This window comes from Erpetoichthys calabaricus, chromosome 9, assembly GCF_900747795.2.
Source record: "Erpetoichthys calabaricus chromosome 9, fErpCal1.3, whole genome shotgun sequence".
In the NCBI taxonomy this organism is placed as follows: domain Eukaryota; kingdom Metazoa; phylum Chordata; class Cladistia; order Polypteriformes; family Polypteridae; genus Erpetoichthys; species Erpetoichthys calabaricus.
Genome location: NC_041402.2, coordinates 11,489,806 through 11,511,696, shown reverse-complemented (window position 1 = coordinate 11,511,696; position 21,891 = coordinate 11,489,806). Strand labels below are relative to the sequence as shown.

General features: G+C 41.6%; 1 long non-coding RNA gene across 1 annotated transcript in view; it reads left to right on the top strand.

Annotated features, from left to right (window-relative positions):
• Positions 1-12,916, top strand: part of LOC127529169 (uncharacterized) — a 44,933-nt gene extending 32,017 nt beyond the window's left edge. The window contains exon 3 of the long non-coding RNA XR_007935850.1: positions 12,856-12,916. This is a non-coding gene — a long non-coding RNA (uncharacterized LOC127529169). The remainder of the gene's footprint in view (positions 1-12,855) is intronic.
• Positions 12,917-21,891: the final 8,975 nt, after the last annotated feature.

Below are 21,891 nucleotides of genomic sequence, written 5' to 3'. Positions count from 1 at the left end.
TATGAAACATAACCAGTGGTCAATGTGCATGCTGGCTGCCAACTGAATAGTGAATAAGCGACTCCTTTGGGTTCATATACAGTATTTGTAAATCTGACTCTGAAGGAGTCCGGGTCTCTCCAGCCATGAACCTCACCGCACTTCACTGTTGCAGGATGATGGCAGCTTACTAGAAGCTTGGGAGGCGTTCAAGTGGCTCTGTGAAAACTTTCTGGGTTGCCCTAAGTCTCCTGAATACAAAGCAGGAGTTCAGAATCTGCTTGATTCCTACCAGAAACTGGGCTGTCGCATGTCATTGAAAACACACTTCCTTGCAGTCACTATCCAGAATATTTTGATATGGTGATGAACAAGGAGAATGTTTTCGCCAGGACATTCTAGGTTCTGCTCCTACTCTGTTCAATGCTGGCATAGACTGGGTGTTGGGCAAGGTCGTGGGGTCCAGTGGCTGTGGGGTATCTGTTGGTGAAGAGAGATTCACGGATCTTGACTTTGCTGACGATGCTGTGATCTTCACAGAGTCAATGGAGGCTCTGATCGGGGGTCTCGTGTGACTGAGTGAGGAGTCTGAGTGTCTGGGCTTGTGAGTGTCTTGATAAAAACCAACATCCAGGCCTTTAATGACCTCTTGGGCACAGCCATCAGCAGTGTGTCTGTCTGCGGAGAGAGTGTCGACCTCATCGAGAGGTTTACTTACCTCGGCAGTGACATTCGTGTGACTCTGGTGACTCTTCCTATGAAGTCAGTAGACAGATTGGGAGAGCATGGGGGTCATGAGGTCACTGGAAAGGGGTGTGTGGCGCTCCTGATATCTCTGCAAAAAGACGAAGGTCCAAGTCTTTAGAGTCCTTGTGTGCCCTGTTTGCGAGACATGGACGCTGTCCAGTGACCTGAGATACACTCCATTGGTACTGTATCACTTAAATGAGCCTGTATGAGCGCCATACAATAAAGCTTAATTCTGCTGTCTGTTCTGAAGTCTCCGAGTGCCTTCTTGGTGGGCTGAGGGTGCCCCTGCCGTGTCATTGTCACTTTGACATTCAAGAGTTGGTGTGGAAAAAGCCAAATTCAATGCACTGGGATTCAGGTGAATACTTGTTATAGAACTGGACGAGGGTGCACTTACTTTCTCACACGGCTCTATTGTTATTTTTTCTAAAATTGCAACACACGAAGGGAAACAGAGGTGTTTTTTTTGTAGTTGCCCACCGGTTCGGTGCCTGTTAGAGGTTCTCTTTTTGGTCCCAGACTCCGTGGGTTTCCACTGTTATTTAAAGAATGGAGTCAATTGTCTGATTTTTTCCCGACCCAACCCCTCTTCTTGACTATAATTTAAAAGCCTCATTTTTTTCCACCCTGTGAAACTGAATCTCCTTTAATGTAATCTGTTACCACACTACATTGTAATTTTCTTTGGATTGCTGGGGTTTTATTGTCATTCTTTTTTGAAAAGAAAATCCACAAAGATGTGTTATCCCTTACACATTTCTTTTAGAAAAGAAAACGCAATAATAATAAGCAACATAATCCCTTATTTGCGAATCATAAGAATGTTTTTGTAACCTTGGAGTTTAGTCAACTGAGCAGGGTGTAGCATGTGACCGAGTTTTAGGGAGTTCTTGGTTCCTTCCTGAAACTGAAACTGCACCGGTAATGTATCGGGGGCAAACTCGAGGGTCCTCCTGAGAAACGGCGTCTGCATGATACCATTGTATACATGGAAGGCTCCTGGTAATGTGAGAATAGTTCAGACATCATGGTGTGACAAAGGTACCGAAACAGTGTGAAGGACACCATAAACAAATCTTAACGAAAGCAGACATGAAGCTGAAGAAAATACAGAGGGGAAACTTCTTCTTCTTCTTCTTTCGGCTGCTCCCGTTATGGGTTTGCAACAGCAGATCATCTTCTTCCAAATGTTTCTGTCATCTCCATCTTGTTCTGTTACACCCACCACCTGCATGTCTTCTCTCACCACATCCATACACCTTCTCTTAGGCCTTCCTCTGTTCCTCTTACCTGGTAACTTTATCCTTAGCACCGTTGACGGACGGCTGGGTTCCATGCCCGGCCGGGATGCCCCTACTGTGTATGTTCCAGGGGAGCAGCCATGGACTTTTCAATACCTCCCCCGGGACGCTTGGTGGCAGCCTCCCTGGCGGCCAATAATACCCCAGCCTGGCGCGTGGCTTCATGGGAGGTGGAGTCCTCCACAGCCTGGTTGGGGGCTCGGATGGCCGCCAGGGGAAGCTGCATGGAGTCAGCAGCCCGGCTGGTCAGATCTTCAGCCCCACCCGGAAGGGCAATTAGGGTCAGGTGATCAAGCACCTGGAACGCTTCCGGGTGGGATATAAAAAGAGCCAGAGTCAGGAGGAGGAGGACTAAGCCTAAGGAGGAGGAGTGGTGGTGCCTGAAGGAGTATTTGTGAGTGTTTTGGGACTGTGTTGGGCCTGTGGGACACGGGGAAGGCGTGACCCACGGCTGAAGAGAAATAAAAAAGTGTTTATTGAAGTACGTGCCTCTGTCTCAGTCTGTGCCGGGTCAGGCGCTATATAGCGCCTTTCACACACCCTTCCCTCAATATACTCAGCATCTCTCAAGTTGTAATGCTGTTGGTGAACAGTGTGCTAAATACACCGAGTGGAGCGACTTCTAAGTTGAGGTAGTGGCCTGAGATTTTCTTTGCTTTGTTTTTGAGTTTATCTTTGTTGAGTGAATGTTGAATACAGTAGGTCCGTTTTGCAGGACCCATATGTGTAAACAGTTTAGGCATTTCCAGTATGAACTTGTCAGGTACAGCATGTTGAAGTACCCATCACACGACGAAACAGCTCGCGATTTTGTTTGGCAATCCCCCCAGGCAGACAAGCAGTCCAGTCCCCACTCTTCAGAAATCTATCTGTCACAGCCTGGTGTTACGTGGGTGTCCCTGGGCCTGGTCCAGCCACTCGGGTCCTCAGCGATGAGAGTCCTGTGAGTCGGATCATTCTCGGGTAATCGCACCACATGGCCATAGTGCTGAAACTGACCTCACAATGCAAGTCATGTGCCTCATTCGGGACTTCGTGAGCAACACAAAAGTCACACCAGTGGTACCCAAAGATTCCTCAAAGAGACACAATGCTAAATGAGTCAAGTTTTTGTCTTGGAAAAAGTGCCACACGCCTCCTGAAGAGTCAGGTCAGGTTGGGGAGCAGGCACTGGAACAGCGTGTTGGCACATCCACCAAATGACGAAACAGCTCAGGATCCTGGTTGGCAAGCCCCCCAACCCAACAGGCACAGTCCCAACCAACTATTTGCCACAGCCAGGTGCTACGCGGGTGTCCTCTTGGCCTGGTCCAGCCACTCGGGTCCTGTGAGTCAGATCACCCTCGGGTAATCGCACCACATGGCCATAGTGCTGAAACTGACCTCACAATGCAGGTCATGTGCCTCATATGGGACTCCGTTAGCAACACAAAAGTCACACCAGTGGTACCCAAGGATTCCTTGAAGAGACACAATGCTAAATGAGTCAAGTTTTTGTCTTGAAAAAGTGCCACATGCCTCCTGAAGAGTCAGGTCAGGTTGGGGAGCAGGCACTGGAACAGCGTGTTGGCACATCCACCAAATGACGAAACAGCTCAGGATCCTGGTTGGCAATCCCCCCAAATCAGGCACAGTCCCACCAACTATTTGCCAAAGTCCGGTGCTACGCGGGTGTCCTCTTGGCCTGGTCCAGTCACTCGGGTCCTCAGCGATGAGAGTCCTGTGAGTCGGATCATTCTCGGGTAATCGCACCACATGGCCATAGTGCTGAAACTGATCTCACAGTGCAAGTCATGTGCCTCATTCGGGACTCCGTGAGCAACACAAAAGTCACACCAGTGGTACCCAAGGATTTCTCAAAGAGACACAATGCTAAATGAGTCAAGTTTTTGTCTTGAAAAAGTGCCACACGCCTCCTGAAGAGTCAGGTCAGGTTGGGGAGCAGGCACTGGTACAGCGTGTTGGCACATCCACATCAACCAAATGACGAAACAGCTCAGGATCCTGGTTGGCAATCCCCCCAAAACAAGCACAGTCCCAACCAACTATTTGCCACAGCCAGGTGCTACGCGAGTGTCCTCTTGGCCTGGTCCAGCCACTCGGGTCCTCAGGAATGAGGGTCCTGTGAGTCGGATCACTCTCGGGTAATCGCACCACATGGCCATAGTGCTGAAACTGATCTCACAGTGCAAGTCATGTGCCTCATTCGGGACTCCGTGAGCAACACAAAGTCAAACCAGTGGTACCCAAGTTTTTGTCTTGAAAAAGTGGCACATGCCTCCTGAAGAGTCAGATCATGTTGGGGAGCAGGCACTGGTACAGCGTGTTGGCGCATCCACTACACGACGAAACAGCTCAGGATCCTGGTTGGAAACCCCCTCCCCTCAACCCCCCCCACAAGGTAGACACGCAGCACAGTCCCACCAACTACCTGCCACAGCCAGGTGCTACGCGGGTGTCCTCTTGGCCTGGTCCAGCCGCTCGGGTCCTCAACAATGAGGGTCCTGTTAGCCAGATCACCCTCGGGTAATCGCGCCACATGGTTGTAGTGCCATAACTGACCTCACAATGTAGGTCATGTGCTTCATCTGAGACTCCGTGAGCAATAGGGAATCCATTCCCGGGAATTTGGGAATCCCACATGTCATTCCTGGGAACCCCAGGCTCCCGGGAATGACACAGTGCACGGGCATCTCACATGTGAACGGTTTTAGAACGCGCGACACTTATTTTTAATTAAACTACTGCAATATGTTGACACCAATAAAAGACTAACCTTAACTACAAGCAGTTCATGCTGTCATATAAGTACATGTATCTAGGTAGTTGTGGTAAAAAGAGCGTAGAAAGCACAACGTGTCGAGCGTGCGGTCGTCCATGCGAGAGCGCACCTTCATGCAGAGTACGCCAACCGCTGAGAAAGCACGCTCTGCCTCCACTGAAGATACTGATACACTTGTTCTAAACAACACCCGCGCTTGCTGTTGCTCTGAAACACCAGCATTTCAGCTTTTACTGATGCATCCAGTTTCTTGTCATCATTCTGTGATGGCAAGTTTCTTAGCACAGATAATGCGGATGCAACAGACTGACGCATTGCAAATTCAAGTTGCTGTTCAAAGCTGTCAACAGCACAGACGTCAATGAACTCTGTCCCGTCCAGGCATTCGTGCGCTGCAGAGTGCAGACACCTCCCAGTCCACTGGGCTCAGTCAGCTGGGAGACTGACTGCTGCTGGTCTGTTCCGTTTTCCCAGGAATTACAGCAGTTTCATTCCCAGAAATGCGGGAATGAAAAATGTCCGGGAATCCCAAGCTCCCGATTACGGGATTCCCTAGTGAGCAACACAAAGTAAAACCAGCCCAAAGATTATCCAAAGTGACACAGTACCAAAGGAGTCCAGTCTTCGTCTCAAGTCACTGGATAGCGTCCATGTTTCTCAAACAGGGAGCACCAGGACTCTAAAGACTTGGATCTTCGTCCTTTTGCATAGATATCAGGAGCCCCACACACTCCTTTCCAGCGACTTCATGACTTCCCCCATGCTCTCCTAATCCGTCTACCGACTTCATAGGAAGAGTTACCAGAGACGTGAATGAACACTGCCGAGGTAAGTAAACTTCTCAACGAGGTCGACACTCTCTCCGCAGACCGACACACTGCTGATGGCCGTGCCCAAGATGTCAGTAAAAGCCTGGATGTTGGTTTTTTATTCAGGACACTCACAAGCCCAGACACTCAGACTCCTCACTCAGTCTCTCGTGCGCCCTGATCAGAGCCTCCATTGACTCTGTGAAGATCACAGCATCGTCCGCCAAGTCAAGATCAGTGAATCATTCTTCACCAACAGATGCCCCACAGCCGCTGGACCCCATGACCCTGCCCAACACCCAGTCCATACAAGCATTGAACAGAGTAGAAGCAAAAACACACCCCTGATGAACCCCAGAATCAACTGGGAAAAACGCAGAGGTTCTGCCTCCACTCTACACAGCACTCACAGTACCAGTGTACAGGCCGGCCATGATATCCAGCAACCTCAAGGGGATTCCGCGAACCCTCAGGATGTCCCACAGGGCGGCTCGATCAACTGAGTCAACACTTTACAAAAATCAACAAAGGCTGCAAAGAAACTCTGCTGATATTCGCGTTTGTGCTCCATGAGAACCCTCTGTGCCAGTCACACCGCTGATGGCCATGCCCAAGACGTCATTAAAGGCCTGGATGTTGGTTTTTATCAGGACACTCGCAAGCCCAGACACTCAGACCCCTCACTCAGTCTCTCGAGAGCCCCCATCAGAGTCTCCATTGACTCCGTGAAGATCACAGCATCATCAGAAAAGTCAAGATCAGTGAATCTTTCTTCACCAGCAGATGCCCCACAGCCGCTGGACCCATCTACTCTATGCAAGCATTGAAATTGTCCACCAATATAAAAAAGAACATTAGAGGTTAGAGTGTGTAAGTGCCATACAGGGTGGACGTTCATCCCAAACAGGAGAGGGGTAGGTTCCTTACCCAAGCACGAGGCCCCAGGTGGATGGCCAGTCATCCTACTTATGAGTCAGGAGGGTTCCTTACCTGGAAGGGACGCCCCAAGCGGATGGATAAGTATTCCAACTGGATGTATTCACAACACCTTTCCTGGCTGGGTTGAAAAGGAGGCACAGTCTCTAGGGACTGTTTATTCCCCGAGGGCGATAGATGGCAGGAGACCTGGATATCGATACCTGTCCACACACCAGCAGGGAATACTAGGAATTGTAGTCCAGTACCGCAGCCTTGCTGGGTTCTGGGAGTGCCACAAGAGTTACACTCCCTACTATTTGGGATTTCCATATGACCCAGAAGTGCTTCCAACGGGCAAAGCCCTGGCACTGGAAGTACTCTCAGTTCCTCGATGAAAGGGGACAACACTGTCTTGTCCAGGAGTGTTGGAGCTGGGAGCAGAGATAGGCAACACTCAACTGGAGGAGTAGCAATGCGACATAGAGAGAGGGACAGAGAGAAAGAAGAAGACACACCTGTCTGTTGTTGGCACAAGGTATTTTGTCATAAAACCCCTTTATTTGAACCCAGGACTGTGTTTTGTGTGTTCGTCTTTGGGGCTCTGTGGCTCCCAAAGCTTTCACAAGTGCCTTTCCTGGACACTTTGACAGCACAAAACAAAAGTTTACAGAAGGAGTGTTTTGATTTATCTCACAAAGCGGTCAAAAAGTAGTGTGAGGCTTTCAATAACAGGCAGGAAGTCAGACCTGAATCCCATCAGAAGAAGGGCATCAGAAGGCTAGGCTAGAGATTAGATAGATAGATAGATAGATAGATAGATAGATAGATAGATAGATAGATAGATAGATAGATAGATAGATAGATAGATAGATAGATAGATAGATAGATAGATAGATAGATAGATAGATAGATAGATAGATAGATAGATAGATAGATAGATAGATAGATAGATAGATAGATAGATAGATAGGTATATTATAATTCCTGTCCTTGCTGGGACACTGGAAGGAAAGATGGACTAGTGAGACCTGGAAGTCGGGAGCAGTTCATTCCCCAGACTAATAGGAGGGAACATTCATTGCGAATAGTCCCAGTTTGGACACCCACAGGGCTGCATGAGAATTGGAGTGCAGAAGTACAGCCCTGTAGGGGTCCTTGGGTGACAGCAAAGGGTTCTGCAAGGGGAGGATCTCCCACCTTTCTGTATGACCCAGAAGTGCTTCCAACAAGCCACTACGTACCACTAGAAGTAATCCCGGGTCCAGCTTAAAAGGAGCATGCTGCCATACCTCACAGAGTCGGAGGCGGGAGGCAGCGGGCAAAATGCAGAAGATGGAAGGAGACAAGAGAAGTCATTGGTTTTGTGACTGTTATGTCTGCATGTACAGTATTGTATTATCACAGCTAGTTTGATTAAAAAATCCGTATTTGAAGCCAGAGTGGTGTTGGGTCTTGTGTGTCTGGGGTTTGGGGACTCAGTGGTGCCCCCTGCTGCTCACAATAGGATATGAAGGGAACACAAAAATCATTGTGATGATTGCTATTTCTGTCCCTGCCCAGTTTAAGGATATCACAAAAAGAATCAGAAAGTTATTATTTATCCTAATCATCCATGAGCGGTACCTCTTGGACCTGATGTAGCAAGCCCTGCTTCCTCGGACAGGGAGAAAAAACTTCAGGTGATGGTGAACAGTTTGTCCAAATGCATTCAAGCAATGAGCCACAGTGCTTCACTCAGGAAAAACTTCATGAGTTAGTAAGAGATCAAGGACTTCCCAAAGATGGCTCAGAGCACTTGTGGTCCAGAGTAATATATAAAAAAATGAGTTAAATCCAGGTGCAACTTTCTTTCGGTACCAAAATAGAGAAAAAGAGTATTTCACAAAAGACGAATCCTGGTTTTACTACACTGATGTAATTGGCCTATTGCAGAAAAAAGAGCCGTCCAACTTAATGAAAGGATAAGTGTTTGTCTCTGTGTCTGTCCGGTTGCTATATGTCTGTCATTTCAAACGATTGAACGTGACAAACATTTTTACTAATAAAATGCATTGCATTTGTCATTCCAACAAATGGCGCATCACAAAGATTAACACTGTTTTTACAAATTCCCTACCATATGGCAGCGTTTCTCAACCTTTAAGTATTTGCGACCCGAGTTTTCATAACAGTTTTAATCGCGCCCCCCTAACGTTTTTTGAAAGGAGCCCACTAATACCAATTTGTTCTTTTTTAATTAATGTTATATCATAGATGCATATTTTATTATACCTACTTAACTTTTATCGACATTTATCTAACTCTATATTTATTTTTCTAGTATCAGAATGTAGTTTAAGTTAATTTGTTTTGGTTTTAATAGATGTATTTTTCATATTTTCGATTCTTGTTTTCTTTTTTTCACATCTTCGCGCCCCTCTTTTTGTTACTTCGTGTCCCCCTAGGAGGGCCCGCCCCACAGTTTGAGAACCACTGCCATACGGCATATAATAGATACATATGCACTGCATTTGTCATTCCAAACAGATTGCGCATCACAAAGATTAACACTGCTTTTACGAATCCCATACCATATGCATATAACAGGCACAAATGCATTGCATTTGTCATTCCAACAGATGCCGCATCACAAAGATTAACACTGCTTTTACGAATCCCATACCATATGGTATATAACAGGCAGAAATGTGTTGCATTTGCCATTCCAACAAATGGCACATCACAAAGATTAACACTGCTTTTACAAATCCCATAGCATATGGCATATAACAGGCACAAATGCATTGCATTTTCCATTCCAACAGATGGCACATCACAAAGATTAACACTGATTTTATGAATCCTATACCATATGGCATGTAACAGGCAGAAATGCGTTGCATTTGCCATTCCAACAAATGGCACATCACAAAGATTAACACTGCTGTTACAAATCCCATAGCATATGGCATATAACAGGCACAAATGCATTGCATTTTCCATTCCAACAGATGGCACATCACAAAGATTAACATTGCTTTTATGAACCCCATACCAAGTGGCATATAACAGTCCCACATACATTGCATTTATTATCCCAACAAATCACAAACATTTTTAGTAATGCATTTTACTACTACATGTTGTTGTAATGCGCCATCTGTTGAAATGACAAAGGCAGTGCATTTTATTACTAAATGCATCAGGAAATACCAAATGTCATATGAATTGCATGGTGCACTGCAAATGTTAATGCTGAGGTCTACATTGACTACTTAAATTTTAACTTGTTTTAGACGGGAAGCATGGCTAGTAATACTAATAAATTTGCACCAATACCTGTTGCTCATTCCATGCATTTGGGGGAAACCTATGAGAACGCTGAAAGTCCTGTCAAGAAAAATAATTACAACGAGCATTATTGGATCATAATTTTGGACTTGAAAGTTCTGTGCATCTTATCAGGCCATTGTTATGACTTGGACTCCCAAAACATGTAAGTTCCAAAAACTGTGCACTAAAGGGGGATATACTGTGAAAACCCTGGTTAGATATAAGAGTAAATATAAGATCTTTATAAAATAACGGATTTTTTTTTCACAATAATGCTCTGATGCAGGAAATAAAGTCTTGTGGAGCATAAACAGGTAATGGCTTGAAAAGGCAAAGGCAATCCAAGGCAAAGTCCCGCTACAGACTCCAGAAACGTAGTCAAAAACAGAGCATGAAGTCAAAAATCCAAACATCACTAAAACAGTAGAAACACAAATAAACTCACCAACTCCCTGGTGCATTCGAATGAACCTCTGGGAAATTTATAGGGCAGAGGGCAGTCCCTGACAGTGATGGGCAGGTGGTCCCACCCCTTGTAGAACCCTCCCACAAAACACAAGGCACATAACATATGATTAGAGAACAAAGTAGATAATTAACAAAAGTAACATTAGCATTAAGAAATGACACAAAACAGGCATAAAACAAGGAATTGAACCCCAGCCAGGCGAGGAGCCCTAGTTAAAAGAGGCCAGTTGGCAGTCAGGGTATACTCAATTCCCAGGTTTTCTCTACGATCAGCCATCAAAATCGTCATCAGTCCTAACGTAGTGGATCCAGAGCAAGTGCTGCTACCGCGGCTTCATATTAAGCGTGGCTTGATAAAGCAGTTTGTCAAAGCCTATCAAACCATGGGACCTCTTTAATGTACTTGTGCCTGAAGGTTTCTGGGTTTGCCTAAGGATAAACTGAAAGAGGGCAGTTTTTGCTCGACCCAATATTAGAAAAGTCATTTCTGATGCAGAATTTGATGCTGTGATGAATGACAAGGGACAATAGGCCTGGGTATCATTCAAAGAAGTAATTTCTAATTTATACGTTTTTTATTTAACTCTAAAGATACAAATTACAGTCATGTGAAAAAGTTTGGGAGCCCATCTCAGCCTGCATAATAATGGACTCTCCTTACAACAATAAAGATAACTGTGGTACGTCTTTCATTTTCTAGGAACATCGGAGTACTGCGGTGTTTTCCGTACAAAGAAGCAGTATTTAGTTGTATGAAATTAAATCAAATGTGAAAAATTGGATGTGCACAAATGTGGGTCCTCTTGTCATTGTGCTGATTTGAATGCCTGTCACTGCTCAATGCTGACTACTTGGTGTGATGAGCTCATTAAGCCTTGAACTTCATAGACCGGTGTGTCCAATCATGAGATATAAAGGTATTTAAGGTGGTCAATTACAAGTTGTGCTTCTCTTTGACTCTCCTCTGAAGAGTGACAGCATGGGATCCTCAAAGCAACTCTCCAAAGATCTGAAAACAAAGATGGTTGAGTCTCCTGGTTTAGGGGAAGGCTACAAAAAGCCATCTCAGAGGTTTAAACTGTCAGTTTCAACTGTAAGGAATGGAATCAGGAAATGGAAGGCCACAGGCACAGTTGTTGTTAAACCCAGCAGGTCTGGCAGTCCAAGAAAATACAGGCGTGGCATATGAGCAGGATTGTGAGAATGGTGACAGACAACCCACAGATCACCTCCAAAAAACCTGCAAGAACATCTTGCTGCAGATGGTGTATCTGTACATCGTTCTACAATTCAGCGCAATTTGCACAAAGAACATCTGTATGGCAGAGTGATGAGAAAGAAGCCCTTTCTGCACTCACGCCACAAACAGAGTCGCTTGTTGTATGCCAATGCTCATTTAGACAAGCCAGATTCATTTGGGAACAAAGTGCTTTGGAACTGATGAGACAAAAATGGAGTTATTTGGTCAGAACAAAAAGTGCTCTGCATGGCAGAAGAAGAACACTGCATTCCAAGAAAAAACACCTGCTACCTACTGTCACATTTGGTGGAGGTTCCATCAGGCTGTGGGGCTGTGTGGCTAGTTCAGGGACTGTCGCCCTTGTTAAAGTCGAGGGTCGGATGAATTCAACCCAATAGCAACAAATTCTTCAGGGTAATGTTCAAGCATCAGTCACAAAGTTGAAGTTACGCAGGGGTTGGATATTCCAACAAGACAATGACCCAAAACACAGTTGGAAATCTACAAAGGCATTCATGCAGAGGGAGAAGTACAATGTTCTGGAATGGCCGTCACAGTCCCCTGACTTGAATATCATCGAAAATCTATGGGATGATTTGAAGCAGGCTGTCCCATTAAAATTGAACGGAACTGGAGAGATTTTGTATGAAGAATGGTCAACAATACCTCCATCCAGAATCCAGACACTCATCAGAGGCTATAGGAGGACAGCGTCAGAGGCTGTTAGATTTGAAAAGGAGGCTCAACTAAGTATTGATGTCATATCTCTGTTGGGGGCGCCCACATTTATACACCTTTCTAATTTTGTTATGATGCATATTTTCTGTTAATCCAATAAACTTAATGTCACTGCTGTAATACTACAGTGTCCATAAGGCATGTCAGATATTAAAAGGAAGTTGCTACTTTGAAAGCTCAGTCAATGAGAAACAAAAATCCAAAGAATTAAGAGGGGTTTCCCAAACTTTTTCATATGACCGTATAAAGAAGTTATTAAAAATGTATTAGTTAAATTTGAAGAATGTGTTTTGCAATATGAGTCTTGAAGTTCACTTTTTGGATTCACATTTAGAATTTTTTCCCTGGAAATGTCACATTGATAAATATATGGTGCAGAAAGATGGAGCATGAACTCCGTGAAGTCCATATTTGTGTGACACTCACGAGGTTTGGACCAGCCAGTGTTTAATACATTTGTATGTCTAATCATCCGGGGAAGGTTCAAAGTAAAGAACAATTTTGTGCCTTAAGTCTGAGTTTAACTGCTGCCACTTTTGTACTTTTTTCCTGTGATAGGTTTCTAGACTGTTCGGAGTATCTGCCATGTTGCCAGAATTGGAAAGTTCTGAATCAAATGGTTAGTAGAACTTCTTCTTATTTGAATGCATAATAGAAATGTTGAAATAATGCTGTTTGACTATTTATTCATCTATCCATCCCGCTATAACCTAACTACAGGGTCACAGGGGGTCTGCTGGAGCCAATCCCAGCCAACACAGGGTGCAAGGCAGGAAACAAACCCCGAGCAGGGCGCCAGCCCACCGCAGGGCACACACCAGGGACAATTTAAAATCGCCAGTGCACCTAACCTAAATGTCTTTGGACTGTGGGAGGAAATCGGAGTACCCGGAAGAAACCCACACAGACACGGGGGAGAACATGCAAACTCCATGCAGGGAAGCGAACCCAAGTCTCCTTTACTGCGAGGCAGCAGCGTTACCCACTGCGCCACCGTGCCGCCCCTATTTATTCATATTAACAGTAATCTCTCCATATATAAAGAGATAAAAATGTGCCTGGGTGTAATGAGCAGAGTCTAATGAACAAAGGAAAGGGCGGAGTGGTGGCTCTGAGGCTAAGGAGCTGCGCTGGTATCCAGAAGGTTGCCGGTTCGAATCCCCGTCACTGCCAAAAGAGATCCTACTCTGCTGGGCCCTTGAGCAAGGCCCTTAACCTGTAATTGCTCCAGGGGTGCTGTACAATGGCTGACCCTGCGCTCTGACCCCCAAGGGGTATGCGAAAACTACCAAGTTCCTAATACAAGAAATTGTATAAGGCGAAATAAACACGAAGAAAGATGGAGGTTAAGGGCTAGAATGTCCGATGAACGAAAGTCAATAATACAAACAAAGAAAGAGGGATGTAAGGGATAGCATATCTGGTGATTAAGGCAAGAAGAGACACAAAAAAGATGGAGGTAAGGACTAGAATGTTCGATGAACAAAGGTGACGAGACACACAAAGTAAAAGAAACGTAAGGGATATCATGTCCAGTGACCAAAGGCAACAAGAAGCTCAAAGAAAGATGGATGCATGGCCTATAACGTCTGATGAACAAAGGCAGTAAGACAATAAAAGGAAGAGGAATGTAAGGGAAAATTGTGTCCAGTGGGTGGCCAAAGGCAACAAGAAGCATAAAGAAAGATGGATGCAAGGGGTACAATATTCAATGACATAGGGAACAAGAGACACAAATGAATTTCCGAAGAATAAAGGCACCAGTCCAGGTGATTCACCAGTCGCAGCATTATGGGAGAGTGGCAAAGAGAAAAAAAACATGTCAGGACATCTTGACAGAAGACATATGGGAGACTCTGGAGTCAGCAGGAGGAATGGGTCCATGGACTGATGATACCAAACTGAGCTTTTTGGGTTATAAGGACTGAATAGCGTGTTACAATGCATGTAATCAAAAACATACCATTCTACCAAGAATCATGGTGGTGGTTGCATCATGCTGTAGGATGCTTTTCTGCAGCTAGTGTGACAGACGCCCTTTTGAGGAGAGGACACAGGGAAGAGGACATGTTAAACAGCAGTACCTCCTCCAGGACATGAGAGGGCAGCCCCCCCTGAGTTGCTTGTAGCTTAGATGATCAACCCTGCTTGGGACCCGTGGCCACTGACACGGGGCACCTGGACAGCTCCGGAGCCTTGGCATGCAGCACTTCCACCACACCCGGAAGCGCTACCGGATGTTGGTCAGGGAGGGACCTGGAACATAAACAGAGGCCCGCCTCACTCCATTCAAGGAGCAGGAGTCGGGAGGGAGAGGAAAAGGAAAAGGACTGAGTTATTGGATTAGTGATTTGTGCTGTGTGCTGAAAAAAAACAAAATGATAAACGTGTATGCTTTTGGGACTTCTGAGTCGGTGTGTCTGTCTGTGTCGAGGCTGATCTTCCACACTGGATAAAATGAATGCAACAAAAGATGGGGAAGCCTTGGAGGAAAACCTGATTCAGGCTACAAGAAACCTGCACCTTGAGAGAGGATTTGCTTTCCAGCAGGACAAACGAGCCCAAGCATTAAGCTAAAGCTACAAGAGAATGGCTTCAAAAACAACAAAGTTAATGTCCAATGGCCAAGTCAAAGAGTCCAGATCTCAATTTGTGGCTGGACGTGGAAAAACGCTGTTCACTCAGGATCTCCAGGAGTGGTGGCTCTGAGGACTAGGGATCTGCACTGGCAATCGGAAGGTTGCTGGTTCGAATCCAATAAATGCCAATAGGGACTCTGCTCTGTTAGGCCCTGCAATTGCTGAGCGCTTTGAATAGTGAGAAAAGCGCTATATAAATGCAAAGAATTATTATTATTACCAGACAGAGCCTGAGTAAATTTGTAGAGAAGCAATGACAAAAGAGTGCATTGCCCCCAGGGAAGTCAAGGCTCTCTCATGGTTGCCATCACTAAATTACGGGCTTGAAGGGGGCAAATACTTGGGCCAATTATCCATTATGTGTTTGTAATTCATTAGAACCCTTTTAGCAGAGATCTGTTTTCATTTTTACATTAAAAGACTTCTTCTGTTGATCAGCGTCAAAACAAATAATCTACAGTGAACTGATGTTGTATAATAATAAGATGTGAAAACTTCCAAGGGGGTGAATACTTATATGAGGGATTGTCAAGCTAAAGTTTGAAAATGGGATTTATCAGAAAATGGAACGAACCTCCACAAGACTGATCCTGTCATTTCTCAATGTCGTCTCCACCCTTCTCAGTGCACTTGCGGCCACCTGCCTGGCAGTGCCAGGATTCCAGCAAAATAAATGGTTTCTCTCATTTGATCGCCAACCACTCGATCACCAGATTTATTGTTGAACACCGACATATCAAAGGGGTACTCCACTCACTAGTGCAAGTTACTGTGACTCGCTGGAGACCAATGTGAAGCCTGCTATTCAATGCCAGCTCTCTCAAGGGGTCCTTTTGCTGCAAGACAATGACACACACACACTGCAAGAACACCTAAGGGTGGTCTGGAGAAACTTAAGTTTGGGATTCCCACCTTTATTGGGACCACTAAAAAAACATCTGGGTGGGTCGTCGATTCAAGACAAATGACGATGTGAAGACAGCGGTGCACGAGTGGTTGGCGAGGACGAGACAATACACTTGGCATGGGATTTGCAAAAGTGGTGTTAATGTTTGTGATGCATCGTTTGTTGGAATGCAAAATGCAATGTCCTCGTGTTGTGCCATTTGGAGTGAGAATTTGTAAAAGCAGTTTTTAATGTGTGAGATGCACCACCTGCTATAATGACAAATGCAATGCTATGCTTCTGTTTTATGCCATTTGGTGTGGGATTTTAAAAAGCAGGTGTTAATGTTTGTGATGGCCCATCTGTTTGAATAGAAATTGCAATTGCATTTTATTAATACAAAGTGCTTGTGGTTCGCCATGTGCTGGAGTGAAAAATGTCATGTATATGTCTCTATTAAATGCCAATTGAAAGGAGAATATAAAAGCAGTGCTAATGTTTCCGATACGCAATTTGTTGGAATGCCAAATGCAATGCATATGTCTCTGTTATATGCTGTTTGGAATGGGACTGGTAAAATCAGTTTAAATGTGTGTGATGCACCATCTGCATCACAAAACCTTTGATTCTGCTTGGAATCCCGGCACTGCCCAGGCAGGTGGCACAAGAGTATTGAGAAGGGTGGAGACGACATTTGAGAAATGACAGCATCAGGTTTGTGAAGGTGTGTTCCATTTTCTGATAAATCCCATTTTCTAAGTTTAGCTTGACTCCCCCTTTGTACTTTGATATATGTGACATGCATTTTGAATGAAGAATGTGAAAGTACACTCAATTATGTAGCACAAAATATCCAAAAATTGGAAAACAAGGAAAAGAAAAATTTTATTGTTGCACGCAAAATCAGAAATTATAGACATCCTCTAATCTACAGATTAAGGGGTCCTGTTATCTAGTTGCATTTCTTTGTGTTATTTCTCCCTAGTTTCATGATCATTAGAAATGCAACATAATGGACGTGTGCCTACAGGTGATGAAGGCGTCTTAAACTGTTTATGTTTTTTTTTCCAGACATGAACACTTCACAGTCTGTTCTTGAGGACTTCTGGAAATTTTTATCAATATATGAGTTATTCTCTGGACTTCTGGCAAGCGTATAAACATTGTAAACATCACTTTGGCAAATTGCCATTAAATTACACCTGACGAGATCGAAACAAATAAATAAAACTTCTCCTGAGAGAGAAGCAGAAGAAGCCCATTATGGCTGAATGATGGTCAACATGTTCACCTGCTTGAAAAACCAAAAAAGTAAGTCAGCACCCGATTCAGTATATGATTTGTTTTCAGGTGATTACACGTAGAATGATACCAGATAACCACCGTACCCCCCTCCCCACGCCACTTCATTTACTGTACTTAGTTCAGTTATTTGACAACATCAGAGCCATTCTAATAAAAGACTCCTTGACAGAATGACATTTCTCAGATAACTCTGCAAGATAAGATAAGGGAAGACAAAACAAGATAAATATCTATCTATCTATCTATCTATCTATCTATCTATCTATCTTCTATCATCTATCTATCTATCTATCTATCTATCTATCTATCTATCTATATATCTATCTATCAAATTCAACGTCTGTATATCTGTCCAGCTTTTTTTTTTCTATATTTCGCTTGAACATTCTGGTTGATTTTGCGACTTCTCTCATCACACCAAGTATCAGAGTTTGCTTGCAGAAGTGATGTATTTGCGCTAATCCGAGACAGAGGCTGCGGGTCAAAGGGAGGGGGGGGGGGGAAGTGTGACGTCAGGAGTGGGGAGCCAGTCTACCTCTGTGTTTTGGAGCTTAGCTTTCCTCCACTTAGCTAGCGATACCTTTTTGTTTATTAATTTTTAAAGGTTTGTCCTGTTTCACTACTATGCGGAGGCCATGGGGAACGGCTAATGCAGTATAAAATGCAATGTCTGTCTGTCAGTCTGTCCCACTTTTCACAAGAGAAACTACTTCACGGATTTACACCGAGTTTTTTTCTATAATTCACTTGAACATTCTGGTTGATTTTGCAAGTTTTCTCATCGCACTATGTTTCATAGTTCACACGCAGTACTGATTTATTTGTGCGAATCAGAGTGATGCACAGCGGGGTGGGGCCCTCCTCACTCATGTATACCTCTGCTTAGTTAGCAAACGAGAGGCAATACTATCTACAGTTCCTTTCACATCTATCTACAGTATTATATAGTGCCTTTCACATCTATCTATCTATTATGTAGTGCATTTCACATCTATCTATCTAACGTTCCTTTCACATCTATCTATCTATCTATTATATAGGGCCTTTCACATCTATCTATCTATCTAATAGTTACTTTCATATCTATCTATCTATCTATCTATCTATATCTATCTATTTATCTATCTATCTATCTATCTATCAATCTATCTATCTATCGTTCCTTTCACATCTATCTATCTATCTATCTATCTATCTATCTATATATCTATCTATCTATCTATCTATAGTTCCTTTCACATCTGTCTGTCTATCTATCTATTATATAGTGCCTTGACATCTATCTATCTATCTATCTATCTATCTATCTATCTATCTATCTATCTATCTATCTATCTAATCTATCTATCTATCTATCTATCTATCTATTATATAGTGCCTTTCACATCCTATCTATCTATCTATCTATCTAATCTATCTATCTATCTATCTATCTTATCTATCTATCCTATCTATCTATAGTTCCTTTCACATCTATCTATCTATCTATCTATCTATCTATCTATCTATCTATCATATCTATCTTATCTATCTATCTATCTAATCTATCTATCTATCTATCGTTCCTTTCACATCTGTCTGTCTATCTATCTATATATAGTGCCTTTGACAATCTATCTATCTATCTATCTATCTATCTATCTATCTATCTATCTATCTATCTATCTATCTATCTATCTATCTATCTATCTATTATATATTGCCTTTCACATCTATCTATCTATCTATCTATCTATCTATCTATCTATCTATCTATCTATCTATCTATCTATCTATCTATCTATCTATCTATATTTCCTTTCACATCTATCTATCTATCTATCTATCTATCTATCTATCTATCTATCTATCTATCTATCGTTCCTTTCAAATCTGTCTATCTATCTATCTATTATATAGTGCCTTTGACATCTATCTATCTATCTATCTATCTATCTATCTATCTATCTATCTATCTATCTATCTATCTATCTATCTATCTATCTATCTATAGTTCCTTTCACATCTATCTATCTATCTATCTATCTATCTATCTATCTATCTATCTATCTATCTATCTATCTATCTATCTATCTATCTATCTATCTATCTATCTATCTATAGTTCCTTTCACATCTATCTATCTATCTATCTATCTATCTATCTATCTATCTATCTATCTATCTATCTATCTATCTATCTATCTATCTATCTATCTATTATATAGTGCCTTTCACATCTATCTATCTATCTATCTATCTATCTATCTATCTATCTATCTATCTATCTATCTATCTATCTATCTATCTATCTATCTATCTATAGTTCCTTTCACATCTATCTATCTATCTATCTATCTATCTATCTATCTATCTATCTATCTATCTATCTATCTATCTATCTATCTATCTATCTATCTATCGTTCCTTTCACATCTGTCTGTCTATCTATCTATTATATAGTGCCTTTGACATCTATCTATCTATCTATCTATCTATCTATCTATCTATCTATCTATCTATCTATCTATCTATCTATCTATCTATCTATCTATTATATAGTGCCTTTCACATCTATCTATCTATCTATCTATCTATCTATCTATCTATCTATCTATCTATCTATCTATCTATCTATCTATCTATCTATAGTTTCCTTTCACATCTATCTATCTATCTATCTATCTATCTATCTATCTATCTATCTATCTATCTATCTATCTATCTATCTATCTATCTATCTATAGTTCCTTTCACATCTGTCTGTCTATCTATCTATTATATAGTGCCTTTGACATCTATCTATCTATCTATCTATCTATCTATCTATCTATCATCTATCTATCTATCTATCTATCTATCTATTATATAGTGCCTTTCACATCTATCTATCTATCTATCTATCTATCTATCTATCTATCTATCTATCTATCTATCTATCTATAGTTCCTTTCACATCTATCTATCTATCTATCTATCTATCTATCTATCTATCTATCTATCTATCTATCTATCTATCTATCTATCTATCTATCTATCGTTCCTTTCAAATCTGTCTATCTATCTATCTATTATATAGTGCCTTTTGACATCTATCTATCTATCTATCTATCTATCTATCTATCTATCTATCTATCTATCTATCTATCTATCTATAGTTCCTTTCACATCTATCTATCTATCTATCTATCTATCTATCTATCATCTATCTATCTATCTATCTATCTATCTATCTATCTATCTATCTATCTATCTATAGTTCCTTTCACATCTGTCTGTCTATCTATCTATTATATAGTGCCTTTGACATCTATCTATCTATCTATCTATCTATCTATCTATCTATCTATCTATCTATCTATCTATCTATCTATCTATCTATCTATTATATAGTGCCTTTCACATCTATCTATCTATCTATCTATCTATCTATCTATCTATCTATCTATCTATCTATCTATCTATAGTTCCTTTCACATCTATCTATCTATCTATCTATCTATCTATCTATCTATCTATCTATCTATCTATCTATCTATCTATCTATCTATCTATCTATCTATCTATCTATCGTTCCTTTCAAATCTGTCTATCTATCTATCTATTATATAGTGCCTTTGACATCTATCTATCTATCTATCTATCTATCTATCTATCTATCTATCTATCTATCTATAGTTCCTTTCACATCTGTCTATCTATCTATCTATTATATAGTGTCTTTCACATCTATCTATCTATTATATACTGTAGTGCATTTCACATCTATCTATCTATCTATCTATCTATCTATCTATCTATCTATCTATCTATCTATCTATCTATCTATCTATCTATCTATCTATCTATCTATAGTACTTTCACATCTGTCTATCTATCTATCTATCTATTATATAGTGCCTCTGACATCTATCTATCTATCTATCTATCTATCTATCTATCTATCTATCTATCTATCTATCTATCTATCTATCTATTATATAGTGCCTTTCACATCTATCTATCTATCTATCTATCTATCTATCTATCTATCTATCTATCTATCTATCTATCTATCTATCTATCTATCTATAGTTCCTTTCACATCTATCTATCTATCTATCTATCTATCTATCTATCTATCTATCTATCTATCTATCTATCTATCTATCTATCTATAGTTCCTTTCACATCTGTCTGTCTATCTATCTATTATATAGTGCCTTTTGACATCTATCTATCTATCTATCTATCTATCTATCTATCTATCTATCTATCTATCTATCTATCTATCTATCTATCTATCTATCTATCTTCTATCTATCTATCTATTATATAGTGCCTTTCACATCTATCTATCTATCTATCTATCTATCTATCTATCTATCTATCTATCTATCTATCTATCTATCGTTCCTTTCACATCTATCTATCTATCTATCTATCTATCTATCTATCTATCTATCTATCTATCTATCTATCTATCTATTATATAGTGCCTTTCACATCTGTCTGTCTATCTATCTATTATATAGTGCCTTTGACATCTATCTATCTATCTATCTATCTATCTATCTATCTATCTATCTATCTATCTATCTATCTATCTATCTATCTATCTATCTATCTATTATATAGTGCCTTTCACATCTATCTATCTATCTATCTATCTATCTATCTATCTATCTATCTATCTATCTATCTATCTATCTATAGTTCCTTTCACATCTATCTATCTATCTATCTATCTATCTATCTATCTATCTATCTATCTATCTATCTATCTATAGTTCCTTTCACATCTGTC